This window comes from Akebia trifoliata, unplaced genomic scaffold (assembly GCF_017979445.1).
Source record: "Akebia trifoliata isolate Shusen 1 unplaced genomic scaffold, ASM1797944v1 Contig00095_ERROPOS300000, whole genome shotgun sequence".
Classification (NCBI taxonomy): domain Eukaryota; kingdom Viridiplantae; phylum Streptophyta; class Magnoliopsida; order Ranunculales; family Lardizabalaceae; genus Akebia; species Akebia trifoliata.
The window spans coordinates 239,710-258,645 of NW_028236846.1; the positions used below are offsets into that span (position 1 = coordinate 239,710).

The 18,936-nt window shown below is 34.2% G+C and overlaps 1 pseudogene across 1 annotated transcript; it reads right to left on the reverse strand.

Annotated features, from left to right (window-relative positions):
* Nucleotides 1-52: 52 nt before the first annotated feature.
* LOC147381989 (uncharacterized) lies at nt 53-16,601 on the reverse strand (annotated as a pseudogene). The gene is made up of 9 exons (XR_015174220.1): nt 15,102-16,601; nt 11,462-11,582; nt 10,904-10,985; nt 9,898-10,020; nt 9,437-9,514; nt 3,957-4,060; nt 1,358-1,445; nt 1,180-1,278; nt 53-403 (listed from the first exon to the last, which is right to left on the reverse strand). The product of XR_015174220.1 is annotated as an uncharacterized LOC147381989 (transcript).
* Nucleotides 16,602-18,936: the final 2,335 nt, after the last annotated feature.

Consider the following 18,936-nt stretch of genomic DNA (forward strand, 5'->3'; position numbering starts at 1 on the left):
TGACCGCCCTTTTAATGAAAAGTTTTTTTTTTAAACTATCAGACAAAAATACTGAAGGGAATACAAACTAGAATAGCAAGTACAAACTCTTCAAGCTCAAACATATCCGTATCACAATACACTGCCAAACACATATCCTGGTTATTCAGTTCTCACTACCTATCAGGAAGGAAGAAAGAAAAAACCATGAAGTTCTCACTGAAGAAGAATATATCCTGTTTGTGACAGAATCTCCTCCACTTTCTCTGCTCTGGATTTGGTACAACTGGTTCATAAAGAAACCAATACACTTTCTGCATAAACCCAAGGATCAACTCATCCATAATCTTGAACCAATCAGATCTTGATTTGCATCGGACCCACGGTTAGCCAGCTTTTGTATACGGGAAGAAAACTCGCCAGCCTAAAATTCATTTTCAAAGGTTAGGTCTCTTCCCATGAAAACAAATGTGATATAGAACTAAAAAGAATGGTTTGCTGTATTCAGTTGAAAGCAAATGCTTAGTACACAAAGCTAGTAAGGTGGATGCCATTCAGGTTTTGGAGTTTTAAAAGCTTATTGCAGTTTGATTTTTCAAGTACTAGAGGATTTTAAGGGTATTTTCTTTGAAGATTTGGAATTTAGATGAAAAACTTAGTATCAAGAGGTGAGATAAATATTGTATGTTATACTATGGCAGCTTCCTCAGCTCTCATCTATTTCAGATCCTATTTAACAAAAAAATAACTTGCACCCATAAAAAATGTATTTAAACTAGTGTTTTACCATAACCGAGTAATTAGAATCCCACTACGGCATCAACGGCCATCACGACTATCGAACTTATTTCCTAAAATAAAATACTTGACCATCAATTCTCTCTTATATCCTCAGTTATACCATACAGCACTCGCAATAAAAAAAAATGTGGTTTAGAACTCACAACATACCATTAAAAGGAGTAAATTTTCCTTAAAAATGAGTTCAAAAGAAAAGTCTAATATTTTTTTTTTTTCAAAAAACCTCTGAAACTCTTGAAACGGTAGAAATTCCATTTTTTTTAAGGGGAACTTATCAAAACTTTCATTCAAAGGCTTAGAAGTTCTATTTCCCTGTTTCTTGTAGATAGCCGCTACACAAATTCGTCTTTTTTTTATAAAGTAATTGCCACGTAAGTTATTACAACACAAGATACTGACCTTTTCATCTATCCACATGAGTGAACTGAGCTGATTGTTAAGAATTCGGACAACAACGTCTAGTGGAGCCATCCCATCAATTGCATCAAGGCCCCCACCCTAAACAAAAAAGAAAGCTAGTAACCCCTCTGCTTGTAAATCATGTGAGAGGAATTGGAATCATCCAACCATGCTTTACCTGATTAGCATTTAAGGTCTCAATAATTGATTTTATCTGTTCTGTCATATGTTCCATTTCTCTCTCGATCAATTCAGCCTGCTCATACCTGAAATTGCACACACAAAAATTGAGTCAGAAGCCACCATTTTATAAATTGGCGAGGGAAATTTACAAATTCATCAAAGATAAACGGGAATAAAAAAATACAGAAAAAAGGTGACAGAGTTCCTCACAAATTTTTAGTGTCAATTTGGCCAAAACGACTGATAGCCAATATAGTAACTTAAAATCATGTACCATTACAACACCTTATTCTTTTCCTAATTTCCATACATTTTTAGTGAGAGTTCTATTTATTTTCTTTATACTCTTGGCATTAAATTTACCACATTATATCGTTTACATCAGAATATAACAATCTTTGTAAAACAATAAAGTATTTGTTAGAAAGTCTGAGAAAAGTTATAATAGCCACTATGCTGATATATTTTAGGATAATTGAAACTTCTAATGACCGAAGACAGAGAAACCACGAAGTTCCCTGCATACAACAGAAGTTCCACTTACAAGCATTTCTAAGCCAAGAGATACAGACACAGTGGTATTGTGGTACTCTAAGGATGTTAGAGAAAATAACACAGAAATCTCAGCAAAGTTTACCAAGGTAATCTCTACCAAATATATTATTTACTTAAAAATTCATCAAATAAAAAAACCAAGTGAATCTCCATCAACTACTCTGAGCCCCTTACAAATAAAAAACAGAATCAAAACATTGAAAGAGAATACAGACTTCCAATGAGTAGGAATCAGCGACACCATCATCATACCTCGCCCTACCATAGACTACAATTACCACCAAAGGGTCATCAAAGTTATGCTTTACCTGTCTTGAGTGGGGGATGCTGACCAAGTGTGCCTTTGACTTGGACTATACACCATATATAGACCTTCCAGCATCTCTCAAAGCCATCTTAAAACGCAGAAGTCTTTCAAAGCGAGATCCCAACTTCCATCAACAATGTTTATATAAAAACCATTACCTCCCTTTTTCCAATAAATACCACTGCCTCATACCTGATTCTTTTATATCTTATTATAGTTCTATATAATGTAATGGAAAAAAAAAATAGACATTGGCATATTTTTATAACTGTAAATTCTTCTTGTGTATGGGTTTTCAGAAAATTTTAGATTTCTAAACAGCAAAGATCGAATATGAAAATGTTGAAAAAAAAATTACAACTGATTACTTTTTTAAACTTCTAAGTCATACATAATATTCTTAGATGCTTCAAATCAACTCAAAAAATTGATTGTATGATAAAAGAAACAAAACAAATGAAGTTACGTTTGATTTGATTTGGATGGAGTTCAACAATCCACACAAGATCAGGGATTTTAGATTTTTTTTAATCTTTAAAAGGCCCGGATAAGCGTTTGTTTTGGGTTTTTAGTCTATTAAGGATCTAACCCTAGACAAAGAGAGCCAAAAAAATAGAAGAAATGGTTCACCTTTGACATTGCCTTTTGGAGCTTTTTGCATTGCTTTTTAGCACATTTGTTTCACAGCGTTTATTTTTAATTGCCTGGAGTATGCGAGGCAATAAGGCCTCGCAACGGAACGCAATGCCTAGCACCTAGCCAAGTGACTTTTTCATCTTTGATAACGCTGAGATCATATTTTCTAAATGAGGGAGACTGTTCTTCAGATATAATCCATATGGGTTGTCATGAGAGCTCGCCTTACTGACTCTTGGCTCATCAAAAAGAAAAGGAAAGAACATTCACATTTTCAAAGAAGTCGACCACCTTATAGGGAGCATCATTGAATGCCAACTCAGGGAAAAAACATTACTGTTTACGTCTCAGAAAAAACATTACAATTAAACAACTATTTGCAATTAGCAAAAGATTAACCATAGTTTATGCAGACCTATTCGAGTATGTAACCCCTACAACTGAGGCAATCATCTACATTAAGGATCCTGACAAACACAGCTGTCTCCAATTCAGGGTACTGAGCGCCCCTAAAACTTGTGAGCTGGAAAGCATGCAAGACACTCTGCCCTCTAATGAAACTAACTCTAGAATCGTCTCCATTCCAAGGAATATGTACTTTCTAATACTATGATGATAAATGCAAGTGAAGAGTGGTCATTTTATTGTCTTTTAAAGTTCTAAATTCTGGAATCAACTGAACCTTATCATTGACCCTTTTCAAAGTAATAACTTGCCAAGACTTCCTTCCACGGAACCAACATATGAAACCTGTGGAAAGGTAAATACAAATTTTACAATCCCGAAAACATATACATCCTCCCAAACCTCATCCAATTCTCAGCTTCAGCCTAGTACCCACATTAAAGCACCAACAGGATTCCATATGGCAATATCCAACTGATTCCCCCATAAATCTCTATATATACACCATTAGTTCTTATGACACCTTACCTTCCATATGCATGCTCATTTTTCCAGTATGTGTTTATAGGTAGAAATTTGAGAAATAATGAACAAGTGAAGAACAGAATCTAGACAAATTTAAGAGAACCAAAGAAATTGGGAGGGATTAAAGGTGAAAACATGAAATGAATATGGAAAAATAGATGCTCACATTGCGTCTCTCATGGAAGCAGCATCATCCTCAAGAAGCGATCCACGCTCATCCTTGTAAATACGCTCAGCTTCTTCTTCTATGCTTTGCAGAGCCTTGTCAACCTAGCATGAGAAAGAATAAACTTCATTCAAAAGTCAATGCAGATATGCGTAAAAATATAAGGAAAAAAAAAGTAATATAACTTGAAATACCAATATCTACATGTTTCCATTCTTCAATAGGTTAAGAAAAACTCAGAATACAGACACACCAAACGGAGTTTTTTTTATGAAAAATGTGCTCCTTATTGGACTAAAAGTGTGAAGCATAAACCTCGCGAGCACACCTTTCTAAATAAAAAAATATAAATATAAATAAGTGATATGACACTTTTAATTAAAAAGAGAAATTAGGAAAAAATATTGAATTTTTTTTATAAAGAAAGATGGTTTTACATTTTAAACACGATTTTTTAACAATAAAACACAAGAAATACACATGTTTTGTGTGGCCTTCTGGATGTTTGTGATTTGGATCATAAATGTTGTTTAAATATAGGATTTGATGATAAGGTTTTAAATTTTTTTCAACAGTGTTATTTTGCTCATAAGATATGTTCATGGTTAGACTTTGTTTAGCATCATAACAATTATAATAAAATGAAGAAACATATCATTGTGCATAGATATTCAACAGTGTGCTTTTTTGCCAAAAAAAATTATATTGAAGTTTCCCCTTACCATTTTAAACCCATATTCTGACCTGATGACTACAATGGTCTTGTGAGGTGCATAATTTATGAATCCATAATAATCTCCTAGCAAGTTGATTACAAAATTTTCCATATTTTTATCATTTAGTTTCACCTACAAACAATCTAGAATGAATGAAGTAAAAAAAATGAGGGTGGATAAATAACATTATCATCCTCATCACCATTGTCATGGTCATGATGATAGCAAATAAGCCAACTTCTAGCAAACCAGGTATGCTTTCCATGTTTTAACGATAAAAATCAGAGTATGTCTGGCTTGTCAAATATGATATTGATGTGAGGCCCACAAGTAGGAGAACAAACAAGGAATAAGTACAGACATATAACCTAACCAAATAATTATACATAATTGTGTGTTTTAGTTGGCTTTTACTTGCTCCATATTCTTATTCCCTGTATGTATTCTAGATTGTCGGATGATCCAACCACACTGTGAATCATGCTTCAGATGATCATTGTCACAAAAGCAATTCATTCTAACATTACTAACTATATAAAAATGTTTACTAAAAAAATTGTTTAAATGAACAGTTCAGATCTGCTTCAAGTTAGGAATATCAGTTTGTTCCAAGGTATGAACAATTCATTGTATGTTGGATAGGCCAACATGTATCCCTATGGATCCCACTATATAAAGATTTTTTAATGTAGTAGTTAAAAATTTGTACAATATGCAATGTTTCCAAATAAAGTGAGATTAGAGATAAGGAAGCAGTAAGGCCATATTAAAGAACAATAAGGGAAAGTTCAATAGCTGTTTTCATTGTCCAAACCTAGGAAACATGGCAACATGTCACAACATGCTATAAGCATCAATTCTGCACTTCATATGGTTATTTATTACAATTAGATCAAATGGATTTATCATTTCTCCTTTTTTTATGTAGGATGTCTACAATTTTAGTTAGAGAGTCTTGAGTAGTTTCCTCATTCAAGTAAGATTTATTTTTATTTCTTAATTCTAGTAGAATTTCCATTTTCTAATTGTAGTAGGATTTTTATTTCAACTTTAGGAAGTTTCTAATTTGTTTTTTAAGTTTCCTATTTTTTTTCTAAATTCATTTTTATTCTTTAGGTTATAATTAAAAGTGTTCAAATTGAGTTATAATAAGTTTAGAAAGTTAGTGATATGTTATAGATAGATTAGAAAGTTACTTTTTATTATTTTAGAAGGTTTCTAAGTTGTTATGATGAAATTATCTCTATAAGGAACTTCAAAAACGAAATTCAATGAATAATTCAAATATATCAATACAATTCTCTTTTATCTCTTAATTACTTTCTAATTATTTGCTTTGTTTTCTTCAAGTTATTGTTTGTTTATCAATTGAATATATTGATTCAAATTGATTTTGTGAGTTCCATTGAACACAATCTCTTAATTTCTTTTGAATCTATCATGGTTTCTAAACTCGTCCGAGACCGAGACGTATCGCCCGAGTTAACTTGGTATCGCAGCCTAACGAGACCAACTCACAATGAGTCATGAGACGACCGCGTATCGTGAGATATGCGAGTCGTCTCGGACGATATTTTTGCAAAACTCGGACGATACGAACGAGATATACGACATTACAGATTTTACGTTAACTCGCGAGACAAACGAGTTGTATCGGACGAGATTTTGAAAATCTCGTCCGAGTTTTACCGAATATTTTTTAAATTAGTGATGGACCAATGATGCACATTGAATCAACACCATTAAATTGCGACCCATTTTCCTAAATCGCAAATATAGGATGCTTCTCAACTACTAATTACTAATGTAATCGGATACTTAGGATCATAAATTATTATGATCCCCTCAATAGTAAGGCAATCAATGGGTCCAAAATCCGATCTATTCAAATTCGATAATTTCGTATCTCGGTTGAAGATTTGGGTTCTGAAAATAATTTGGCTGTCAATGGATCCAAAATCCAATTTGTGCCTATTAAACAACTTCATACATGAATTAAAGATTTTGGTTCTAATAAAAATTAGATTCGATAAGAATTTGATGCAGTAACCTATCGGATGGAATATGGATCAATCGTGTCCCTATCCGATAAAATGTGAGAAAGTAGGTCAATTGTGTTACATAATTGTGAAGTTTCTTTGTATTTTATTTTTTGGAATGTTCCTTCTTTGTATTTTATATGTCAAATCATACTTATAATATGATGAAAATCAATTGAAACATATTTGGATCATATTGAGATCGAATAAAAACCAATTCCAATAAGGGTCGATCCAATTTTTATAATACCGATTTTTATCGAATTGAAATTAGTGTTTTAATTGATATTTTTGATGGTAAGTTTGGTGCTCTTTAAATATTGTGTTTGGAAAACAAGTTTAGTGCACTTGTGCAATGAAAATGAAACAACGTAAACAAGTAAATATTTAATTTATTTATTTTGATATATATATATTATGAATTTTTTTTTAATTTTATATATTTTTTGGGGCTCATTTTTTAATAGGAATCAATTCTGAATTTTTCCTGAATTTTTCAGATTTTTTAAATGGTAAAAAACCATTGTTTTAATGTTGAACGAGACGACTCGACGAGACGTATTGACCGAGTCAACTCGGTATCAGAGGTGAACGAGACGATACGGAATACCGAGTTTAAAAACCATGGAATCTATTGATTCACACATTTCTGCTACGTCAAGTGGTATCAAAGTTTTTGCTACCATCCACATTCATGGTTGGTGAAGGAAAATTCATCACTAAAACTGAATTGAAAATCCAATTCGAGAAGTTTGAAGAAGGTGAATATCTCAATTATATTATTCGACTTATTGCCAATACAACATGTTGATCCTTCAACTCAACAGTCTTTTCCGGATTACAGCAAAATGCAAGGCAAGTTGTGCCAATTGATTATTGATAGTGGAAGTTTGGAAAATATCATTGCAAGCCACACGGTCAATGCACTCAAGCTACCCATTATGCAACACCCTAGACCTTATTTTATAGGTTAGGTGGAAGGTGAGTACCAAAAGAATGTGGCAAACCAAATGTTACCTATCTTTTAGCACTAGACAATATAAGGATGAGTTTAGTTGTGACATAGTCCCAATGAGAACATGCCACATCCTCTTGGGAAGGCCTTGCCTTCATGATAATGATATCACCTACCAAACCAAAGCCAACACCTTTTCTTTCATGCATAATGGTGTCAACATGATCTCACCCTTCCCATGCAAAACCCAGGACTGTCCTACCAGTCAAGGAAGAGAGAACATGTTTTATTTCTACCAACATCAATGAAGACTTAAAGGAAACAAGTCAAGTCTTCCCGGTGGTAGTGCAACCTTCCAACCGAGACCATCTTACTCAAGTTTCTCATCAAGTGCAATCCCTCAAGAAATTTTCTCGTATTCTTCCTTAAAAAATGTCGGATTCATTGCCTCCTGTGAAGAATATACAACACCACATCGATTTGGTGCCTGATGCAAGTCTCCTAAATCTGCCCCATTATGGGATAAGTCCAAAAGAGTATGATATATAGAAGGAAAAAGTGAAAAAGAACTTCGAAGCTTCTATTAACAAGTACAAAGTCAATGTCGAAAAGCATAGAAGATTCAAGACTTATGAAGAAGGAGAGTTGGTCATGGTTTATCTTAGTAAAGATTGTTTTCTCGACGAAATTTACAACAAGACCAAGTTGAAGAAAATTGAACCACTTTGTATCTTGAAGAAGATAAATAATGCTTATGTGAAGGATTTTGCCAAATTATATGCTATAGTCAATTATATTCTCTAAATAAGTTTGAAGAATAGATATCATTGGAAGTGGAATAAAGCGAGAGATGAATGGAAAACAAAGAAAAAAAAAAAGGTCTTCAAGAACAACTCAAGGGTGAGTTATTTTAAAAAACAGGAGCCTAATGTAGGACATCTACAATTTTAATGAAAGAGTCTTGAGTAGTTTCATAATTCTAGTGGGATTTATTTATATTTTCTAGTTCTAGTAGGATTTTTATTTTCTAATTATAGTAGGATTTCTATTTTAATTTTAGGAATTTTCTAATTTGTTTTTAGATTTTTTTTTTAAAAAAAATTCATTTTTATTCTTTAGGCAATAATTAAAAGTGCTTAGCACAGTCCAAATTAAGTTATAATAGGATTAGAAAGTTAGTAATATGTTATAGATAGATTAGAAAATTATTTTTTAGTATTTTAAAAAGTTTATAAGTTGTTATGATAAAATTACTCATATAAAGAGCTTCAAAAACGAAATTCAATGAATAATTCAAACATATCAATACAATTCTCTTTTATCTCTTATTTACTTTCTAGTTATTTGCCTTATCTTCTTCAAGCTATTGCTTGTTTATCAATTGAATCTATTGATTCAAATTGATTTTGTGTATTTGAACACAAATATATATATATATTTCCATCAGTTCACAGAAGAAATGCATCATTCCACACCTCGTCAATAATTTCCCCATAAAGGTACACCGGGAGTTTATAGCACAAATTGCACTTTCAAAATCAAATACATTTGACCTAAATCCACAAGATACAACTATTTATTCCTTTCTAGTAATCGACAATAAAAATTAAATGTCTCCCTACTCCATAGTACAGACATACATACCTTCAACACAAGGTCAACAGTCACAAACTAACATAACAGACCACATGTAAAATAGAATCATTGCTAAGCAAAGAAAATAAGGATTAACAGATTTTAAATCAATTCCATGACTATGAAATTGCATACCTCTTGTTGGTGAGTTTCAATCAGTTCCAGTTGCCGCTCTAAACTAGCCTGGGTTTCAACCACTTTTGCCACCTCGCTCTGATACAATATATTCACACATACTGTATTTAGAAGTCCAAGATAAAGTGAGATAGTGAAAGCACACAAATAGAACCATACAAGTTATCAACAGCCACAATCAGTAAAAGCGGTTTTCTTTTATTGATAAAAGTTAATCCTCCCTCAATTAAGATATAGGATAAAATCATAAATTTTCTGAAACATAAGCCATATACATGTTACTCTTATGCCACAATATTTGTAGTTTTGAACAAAAAATTTCCGACTAAAGTCACTGATGAAAAAAGTTAGATATCATAGGGAATGGATTTGAAATAATCAAACATAGAAAACAAAATTCAAGGAATTGAGAGAGATTAAAAATTGTCCCCAAATTTTATCATGCTGGAAAAATAAATCACCTCAAGCCTAAGAAGAACATCCCGATTCTGCAAGATCCTCTTGTCCCACTCAGCTATTGCAATAGCTTGGTTGCGGAATTTCCCAGTGCGCTCCTGTAACTCAGAGTTCCACTCTTTGATTATCTGCAAACGAAAATAAATTGATGAACAAAATCCACAGTTAAAAAAAATAGGATAACCAGGCAAAAAATAATGAATCAGGAAAATCAGGAAAAAAAAAAAAGGTAAAAGAATAATCATGATGCAAGATATTTTGAAGCAAAATTGCAAACATGTTCATTGTTATAAATACAAAAGAGAATTAAAAAAATTGTAAGTTCAAGTTCCAAGTATTTTTAAAGGTACAAGCTGAGGTGTTTTTTTTTTTTTCTTTCCTTTTTTTAATAAGTAAAAAATTTATTGAATGAGAACGAGATGGCCTCAAAGAAGAGACCTCTAAAATCTCTAAAGCGTTTTCACCACCAAAAAATAAACAAAAAAATGCTTATAATCACATCTTGCATCATGTTTAAAGTTTGAGTGTTGATACCACGACTTGGTTTCAAAACCAGCCTTCACCTACTAATTACTAACCAATAACCTGCTTGCTTATCAAAAATATATATATATAATATCAATCAATTAAATATATTAAAATAAATTGCAAAATTTCTAATAAAAAAGACAACCAAGAAAATTTTAAATAAAAAATGAAAATTCATCAATTCCCATTGGAAAGTTTGATAGCCAAATCCAAATGCCATCAAAACATAAAATTAAAACAGCGCCACATCCCAACTTACCAAGTTTTAATCTTTTTAGAAAAAGAAATACTTGGAGCGTAACAACACTTTAACTAAAAAGGATGACACAACTCTAAAGACTAGAAGTGGAGGGGTAATTTTAGAGAGAAAGTAGAAATAAGAAAGAAACAAAAAAAAAATACTGGAAGAAGCTAGAGTGTACCCAAAAAAAACAAACAAAACCACACTAATCATTGCAATGAAAAATTGAATGGATAACATACCTCCTCAACAGTTTTCCCAGTGATCTCAGATGGTAGTTTAGGTGCAGGAGATACCGTCGTAGTAACAGTTGAAGATGTTGCTCTATTGGCCAAGACACATGAAGTGACAAAAAGAAAATCAGATTCTAAATCCATAGCCATGAATCATATAACTGGGAATTATTCAGGACGGTGAATCCTCCTCGTAAGTTCTAAGACTTTAAACATTATTTTGTAGTTATGATTTTCAGAGCGAAAACATGGGTAAAGTTGGAAAAAGGAGAAAGAAAGATAAAACAAAAGCAAGACAACATAAATTACAAAATAGAAAGCATAAATACTTTAGGTACCAAACAACTAAAATCAAAAGCGGGTTAAAATCTAACAATATTGTAAAAATTATAAAGAAAATAAATTTCTGCGAGGCACAAAATTTTCAGCAAGAACTAAAATGTGAATATTTATTTAAAATGTTTATAAAACATCAGGGGAGGTTTCAGATCAAATGATTAGATCCTAAGGAAAATAAGAAAGTACCAATACTAGCAAGGAACCAAAGTACGAGGAAAGGATACAAACCCGCTAGTTGTAGCTAAAGCAAGGGAAGATGATGCTTGTGCTGCAGTTGGCTTGGAACTAGTAAAACTGAGTTTTGTTGCACCATCGGTAGATGCACCAGCAGATGTTGAAAAAGGAACACCTGTAAAACAAGTTGGATGACAAAAAATAAATACTTCAGGAATGAAGCCTCTATACTCCAATAGGTCTAGGATACCAGGCATTCCAAGAAATATGCAAGTGATTAAGAAGTAAAGGGCAGCACTAAGTAGGGAATCAAACAATCAGACACCAAAGAAAAAAAATATTTATATCAAGTAACCAACTTTACAGAAACAGGGTTTCTTTTATTTTCTATTTTTTATAAGTACAAATTTCAAAGCCAATAAAGGAGAAACAATGTAGTACAAAGGATCCAAGAAGGTCAAAAAGACCACTAAGAATAGAAAATAAAATAATGAAGTACAAACAAACTAGCACCATGCAAAGTAATCCCCCAAAAAAGACATCTCATCCAAAATTAAGCTGACTTCCCAAATATTAACTCGAATGAATAGACAAATAATTGCTAGGATGGTAAGGGTGATGTCTGACATCTCTCTCCTTGCCTACAAATATCCATTATTTCCAAATAGCTTACCATCAAAGGGAGATGCTCCCAAATCAGAGGACCTCTGGATGAAAAGCATAGGACTGCCAGATCTTGATTCTTGAAGAGATATAGGGCGAAGCATGTAAGAACACAATGAATTCCATATTGATTAAAGAAATACCCCAGCTTTTTTTCTAACCCAACTGCAATGAAGTAAGAGGTTGTTCGTGGATTCACCATGCTTACAGTGTGGAATAAACCAAGTTGAGTGGGGTGAACAGATTAAGATATTCTCAAAGTGAGAAGGCAGATAGAAGAAGAGAGAGTGGGGTCAAAATTTAAAGATCGCCAACAAAAGGATGACAATCTTTCAAGAAATACAGCAATATATATTTATATATAAAAGACTATGTAGGAGACATGGTGATTAGGCTGTACCAAAGAGAGAAGCATGTATGCATACTACTCAAGCTATGATACCCAAACACAGCAAGGATACAAGCCAGAATCAATCTGCATTTATCGAAAGATAATATCTTCTTGACGCACAAGATTGTCAATAAGAAGTATTCTTCGTATTGGTCCCAACTATTTATGTGCTAAAGTGCCTATGATTAGGTAAGCTGGCAATTTATAATCTCTCTACTTCAACAAATTGGATGTGATTACATATGAATTCATTGGGGTAGAGAATGCATTTCCACCTCAATATTCAAGCTTAATCAATGGCTCCTCCCATGTATACTCTCTCCTAGTGGGTGTGAATACCATTGAAGCAAACCATTATCTTTGTTTAGTCAGTCATTCCTAGAGTGTACATCTCGGATCTCTACTAAGAGGATAAAGTAGTTTAATGCCAAAATCCTTTATGGTTTAGACTTGATTTAATCAGCTAAAATGATTAAAAAAAAGGTTAGGAGTGCTTACTCTTGCTATGGAATTGTGCTCATGTCAACTTGAGCAAAAGATTACTCGTGGTGAAATAAAAATCCTGATCAATACTAGTACTCCACCCATACAGATCCAAAAAAAATAAAAATAAAATACTCCGCCCATTTCTCACTTGATGGTTGCTGACAACATGCCCTAGTTTACAGTCAACAATGTTCACTCTACTAATAATCTTCCATTGATTTTACATAAATTTGATTCCTTCTCGGTTGTCTAGGCTATGACTCAAAAGAGTTGTCTTTTTTTAATAAGGCTTGCAAGAATTGCAAAGCCATATTGAACCATCTCCAATTCAAGAAAGCAAGTTTCCCACCAAGTATCTGGGACTACCGTTGTTCTCTTCATGATTGACTTTCTCTTTGAGTCAGCCTTTATTGGGTCGTATACAAAGTATGCCTCAGGGTTGGAGGGCTTAATTCTTATTGCAGACTAATCAAGTTCCAACTTTTTCACTCGATGCTCAATAATTTCCAAATTTACTGGAGCTCATTTTCTTTTTCTTTTTTTGCCCAGGAAAATCTAAGAAAAAAAGAATGAATCTATCATGGCTTGTTTTCTTTGAAAAGGACCTTCATTAGCTAAATCCATGCGCTCATACAGTTTGAGTTGAGTATGCCGACCATGTGATGAGTGCAGTCGGTTTTGAACTTCAGAGAATCAAAGATTGGACCAAGTATGGCGAAATTATTCTGAAAACTCACATCAAGCCAGAACTCTCTTTGGTTGAAATGGACCTTAGCAAGATATGTGGATAATGAGGCCTTGTGCAACTAAACAAATAGATAGGATTTCTCATGGGTTCAGACGGGCCTTAAAAAAGGCTTGGGAGCTAGGTAAGAACACTCGTATCATTGTAGGGGATGGAATGAACACTTTTCCATGGTCAGAAGACGGAATCATTGTAACACAATCCGAAATCGAATTATTTCGCACTTTGAAAGCCACCATCTAACACGATTCTTGTTGCAAATAGATTGCAGCAGCCTGAACCATACACTAATAGAATGAGAACAGCATGGGAGAAGATTCAAAACGAATCGTATCTGGTTGGGAACCATGGAAACAAAGTGATATGGGAATTGACAAGTTCAGGCAAATTTACTTTCAAGAATGCATGAAGCAGCACAATTACACTGGAAACTCTCGGTACCCAGATTTTTAGTATGTGCATGGAAAGAAGTTCAAAGAAGGTTTCTAACAATGCAAAAGCTACATTGTTAAATGTGAGTGTTCATTTTTAGAATTGGCATTCAAAAAGCTGAGGACGATAGTGTTTTATAGATGGTGATGAAAATGGCATTTTGTACCTATTTTGTATGGAGAGAGAAGAACAATAGAATATTTGAAGACAATAGTTGTCCCCTCAAAAGAAAATGAAAAGAAAAGAAAAAAAAAAGTAATAATTGTCCCAAGAAGACACTGTTGAGCTTCATTATTTATGTTGTTCAAGCGATGTCAGGAATGTAACCTCATGAAACATGATAGCAACCATTGTTAATGACTTGTAGATGGGAATCCCCACAATCAGATTTCATCTAGGTGAACTCAGATAGCCCGACATCATTGGACAAATCAGATTTTGGGTGCATAGAAAAATATCATAATAGCGAGTTTATTCTATATTAAATGGACTTTGGTCCAAGTTATACATGTTTTGAAAAAGGTGTTAATTGCTAATGTGAGAATTGATTCCAGATTTTAATATAGGACACAAGGAATTCTTTGATCGTACAGTTGGGCCACTTGGATTATATGTTTGGGTAAGATGGGTTTGGTCTTAAATGAAGGTACTATTTCTATATGAAGGTTTACCTCACAACATCTTCCACTTATGCTTCGGTGATTCTTGTTTCGTAGTTTTCTTTAGCAAAACACTTTCCTTACTAACATTGTAAGATTTTAAGCCTTACTAAGGATCATTTTGCTCATATGGATTGCCACATCAGCAATCCAACACCACAGCCCCTCTAAGTTTAGGATTGACAAAGATTCTAGCAAATGTCAATAAAAATTATCTAAACAATCTATGGTATTTAAGATATACAAAATGTCATATTTTGGATCTTCGTATAAAATAAAATGAAAAACCCCAGATACAATGAGCATTGACAAACTCACCAAACACAGGTGCAGCAGTAGTCGATTGAAGCTGCAATGACGATGATGATGATGATGCAGGAGCTGATGGTTTAGTCGACAATGAAAAACTTGGGAAAGGGCTAGTAGTGGTAGATGATGCAGAAGTGCTCTTAGCCGCTGAAGTTGAAGCTGTACTCACCCCAAAAACAGGCACTGATGGAGTAGAAGGAGCAGAGGTGGTGGCTACAGCGGATCCTAAAGAGAACAATGATGTAGCAGCAGAAGAAGAAGGGGTTGTACTAAATGCAGGGGTCGAAGCACCAGAAGCGGCAGCAGCGGATCCTAAAGTGAACAACGATGTAGCAGCAGAAGAAGAAGGGGTTGTACTAAATGCAGAGGTCGAAGCACCAGAAGCCGCAGCGGATGCTGAAGAGAACAATGGTGAAGCATCAGATGAAGAAGGGGTTGTACCAAAAGCAGGAATCGAAGGACCTGTGGTCACGATGGTTGAAGATAGCGGTGCTGCGGAAGATGTTTCAAAACCTAAAGAAAAAGGTTTCATGGTGGCGGGTGCGCTAGAGAAAGTGGGGGGCAGCAGACGAAGCGGCATTAACAAATCCAAATGAAGATTGAAAAGGGGATGAAGAAGACTGGGTTCCGAATGAAAAACTAGATGAAGCGGATGAAGACGAAGGTTTCGCATCAGGAACTGAAGGGGAAGAAGAAACAACAGTGGATGAAGGAGGACTGATAGTGCTCTTGGGAAGAGCCGAACTGCTTCCGAAGGAAAACGGCGAAGAAGAAGAAATTGAAGAAGTAGAAGAGAACAATTGAGGAAAAGAAGAAGTGGTTGCTGCTGAAGAATCGGGTGGAGGAATTATAAAAGGTGGAGAAGAAGTAACGGAAGTAGAAGCAGAAGCAGAAGCAGAAGTAGAAAATCCAAATGAAGGAGGAGTAGGAGTAGGAGAGGAAGCCAAAGGAACACCAAAGAGTGATGAAGCAGTAGTTGTAGTTGTAGTTCCTACTGTGGATGAAGAAATCGAAGGTACTCCAAATAAGGGTGAAGGAGCAGAAGAAGATCCAAAGCTAGGTTTTGAAGCAGAGAAAAAAGAATTCGAAGAAGAAGAATTGAAGGAGGGGAAAAGATTCGAAGATGAAGAATTAGGGTTTGGGGAAGGAGAAGAAGCGAAAGGGAATGCAGAAGCAGTGAAAGTAGATGAAGATGTTGTGGATGATCCGAAGAAAAAGCAGATGAAGGTTGTTGGGATGAAGAAGATGGGGTTGTTGTTGTTGTTGTTGTTGTTGTTGTTGTTGAGGTGGAGAAGAGAGGGACAGAGGGTGTGGTGGTGGAGAATGGAGATGGAGAAGGAGAAGAAGAAGAAGAAGGGTTGGAGAAGGAGAAAGGTTGAGATTGTGAGGAGGATGAAGTTGTGACAGAAGAGGAGGAGCCGAAGGAGAAGCCTGACATTGTTGCTCTCTCTCTCTCTCTTTTTTTTAGGGTGGGTTTTCTTCTTCCCGGCCAAATGTTCTCAAATTTCTATTTCGCTCTGTGTTTTGCTTTGGGTCTAAGTCTTCAAAGTTCAAACCGGGGTTCCGAGATACAGAATTGGCTCGTCCGATTCATCTCGTATCTGTAGAGTCAATTCGTTTAACTCGTTTTAATATTATTTATTTTTTTATAATTTAGTAAACTCGCCTGATCATATTAGGGTTTATGTTACCAAATTCGTTGCTAGTAGTCCCAACCGGTACAAAGTGATTTAATTCGCTATTAGGTTCTTAATTCTTGCAGGGTTAGTAAAATCAAGCTAAGCACAAATCCACTGAATTTCGATTGAGTTTTGACACGAATCAACTACATTTTTAATTGGCTCTTTGAATCAAATCAATTTATTATTATTGTTTTTCATTATTTACAATTATAATTTAGATTATTATATTAATTTATACTATTTGACTTAGAAATTTTAACATTATAGTCCTACTTATAACTGGTATACCTTACAAGCAAACCAGCCTAACTAATTGATCTATGAAATCAAAGCAAATCAAGAAGCGAATTATCTCTACTTGCTCCTATGAACTGAGTTCATTCTAGAGTGGTGCACCACGGACCATGAATCGAATTCATGCAAACCGGAAAAAATGGGGTTTAGATTTAACCTTGATCTTAAATGGATGAGCCTTTTTTATGAATTAATAATGGAAATTAAATTTTATTCAAATTTTTGAATTAATACTATAAGTTTTAAAAGGTATTTACTGATTTCAAAAAAAATAAAATAAAAAAATTACTCGCCCAATTTATCATGTTTGCCTTGTGGAACTAAACAAACATTGTATTTCTCATGGGTTCAGTAGAGCATTAAAAAGGTTTGAGTGCTAAGTGAGAAAAACACTCACGATCGTTACATCGCAGTTTGAGATTCGAATTCTTTTGCATTTTGAAAATCATCATCTAACTTGAGTTCTTTTGACATTCTTGTTGCGTGTAAACTTCAATTGCCTCAACCGTACACTGATTGAGTAAGGAGCTTATGGGAGAAGACTCAAACCAAACATATAAGGCTGGAAATCATGAAAATAAATTATACTTAAGGATGATCCTTAATCACACAGATGGAAGTATTAAATTCAATTGAAACATCACTATTTATGGTAAAATAATCAACAACGAGCATATTTTCTAAAATTGCCATTTGTAGAAGATATTATTAGGTTCAACAAGATTTAAACTTAGGTCGTGGGATTAACACTCCACACACCTTTACTATTTTAGCTAAGTCGACACCATTTCCATCTCGAATCTGATTAGGGCCATTGTAAATTTGTAATCTAAGTGAGAAAAACACTCACGATCGTTATATCGCAGTTTGAGATTCGAATTCTTTTGCATTTTGAAAATCATCATCTAGCTTGAGTTCTTTTGACATTCTTGTTGCGTGTAAACTTCAATTGCCTCAACCGTACACTGATTGAGTAAGGAGATTATGGGAGAAGACTCAAAGAGATTATGGGAGAAGACTCAAACCAAAATATAAGGCTGGAAATAATGAAAATAAATTATACGAGGCTTCCCCAATTGATGATCCTTAATCACACAGATGGAAGTATTAAATTCAATTGAAACATCACTATTTATGGTAAAATAATCAACAACGAGCATATTTTCTAAAATTGCCATTTGTAGAAGATATTATTAGGTTCAACAAGATTTAAACTTAGGTTGTGGGATCAACACTCCACACACCTTTACTATTTTAGCTAAGTCGACACCATTTCCATCTCGAATCTGATTAGGGCCATTGTAAATTTGTAATCACCGCAAATGGTGAGATTGTTAAGATCAGAGGTTATGTGATTGATGACCCTAGAGGTAGGTACCAATTTGGATCAATACCAGCAGAGGAGCAACCAATCATAGAAATGCGCTCTCCAAAATCGAGCTCATTTCTCATAGGACTTCTATCCTGATTCCTGAATTCTAGGACTAAAATAAGCAACACTAGAAATGTGTAATTAGATATAAGGATGTGAAATTTCTTAATATTTGTTATTTTTAGATTTTTCAGGATATGGTACCAATGAGAAATAAGATATAATCATATCAAATAGGATTTCTTAATATTTGATCATACTTGCAACACATGATCAAATCTGTGACAGCATGTTTATGGCGTTGCAACAGATGGGACTCATACATTTGTATAAGCAGTTCAAAAGGATTTTTCGAATCTTTTTTTTTTTTTTTCAAGATTTGTCGAGTACACAACATCTTGCATCATTCATCCTGGATTCTCACACTCATACCAATGTTAATGCAACATAGTTTCTTGTTGAAGGGAATGAGGTGGGAGGGGGAGGATGGTACCAT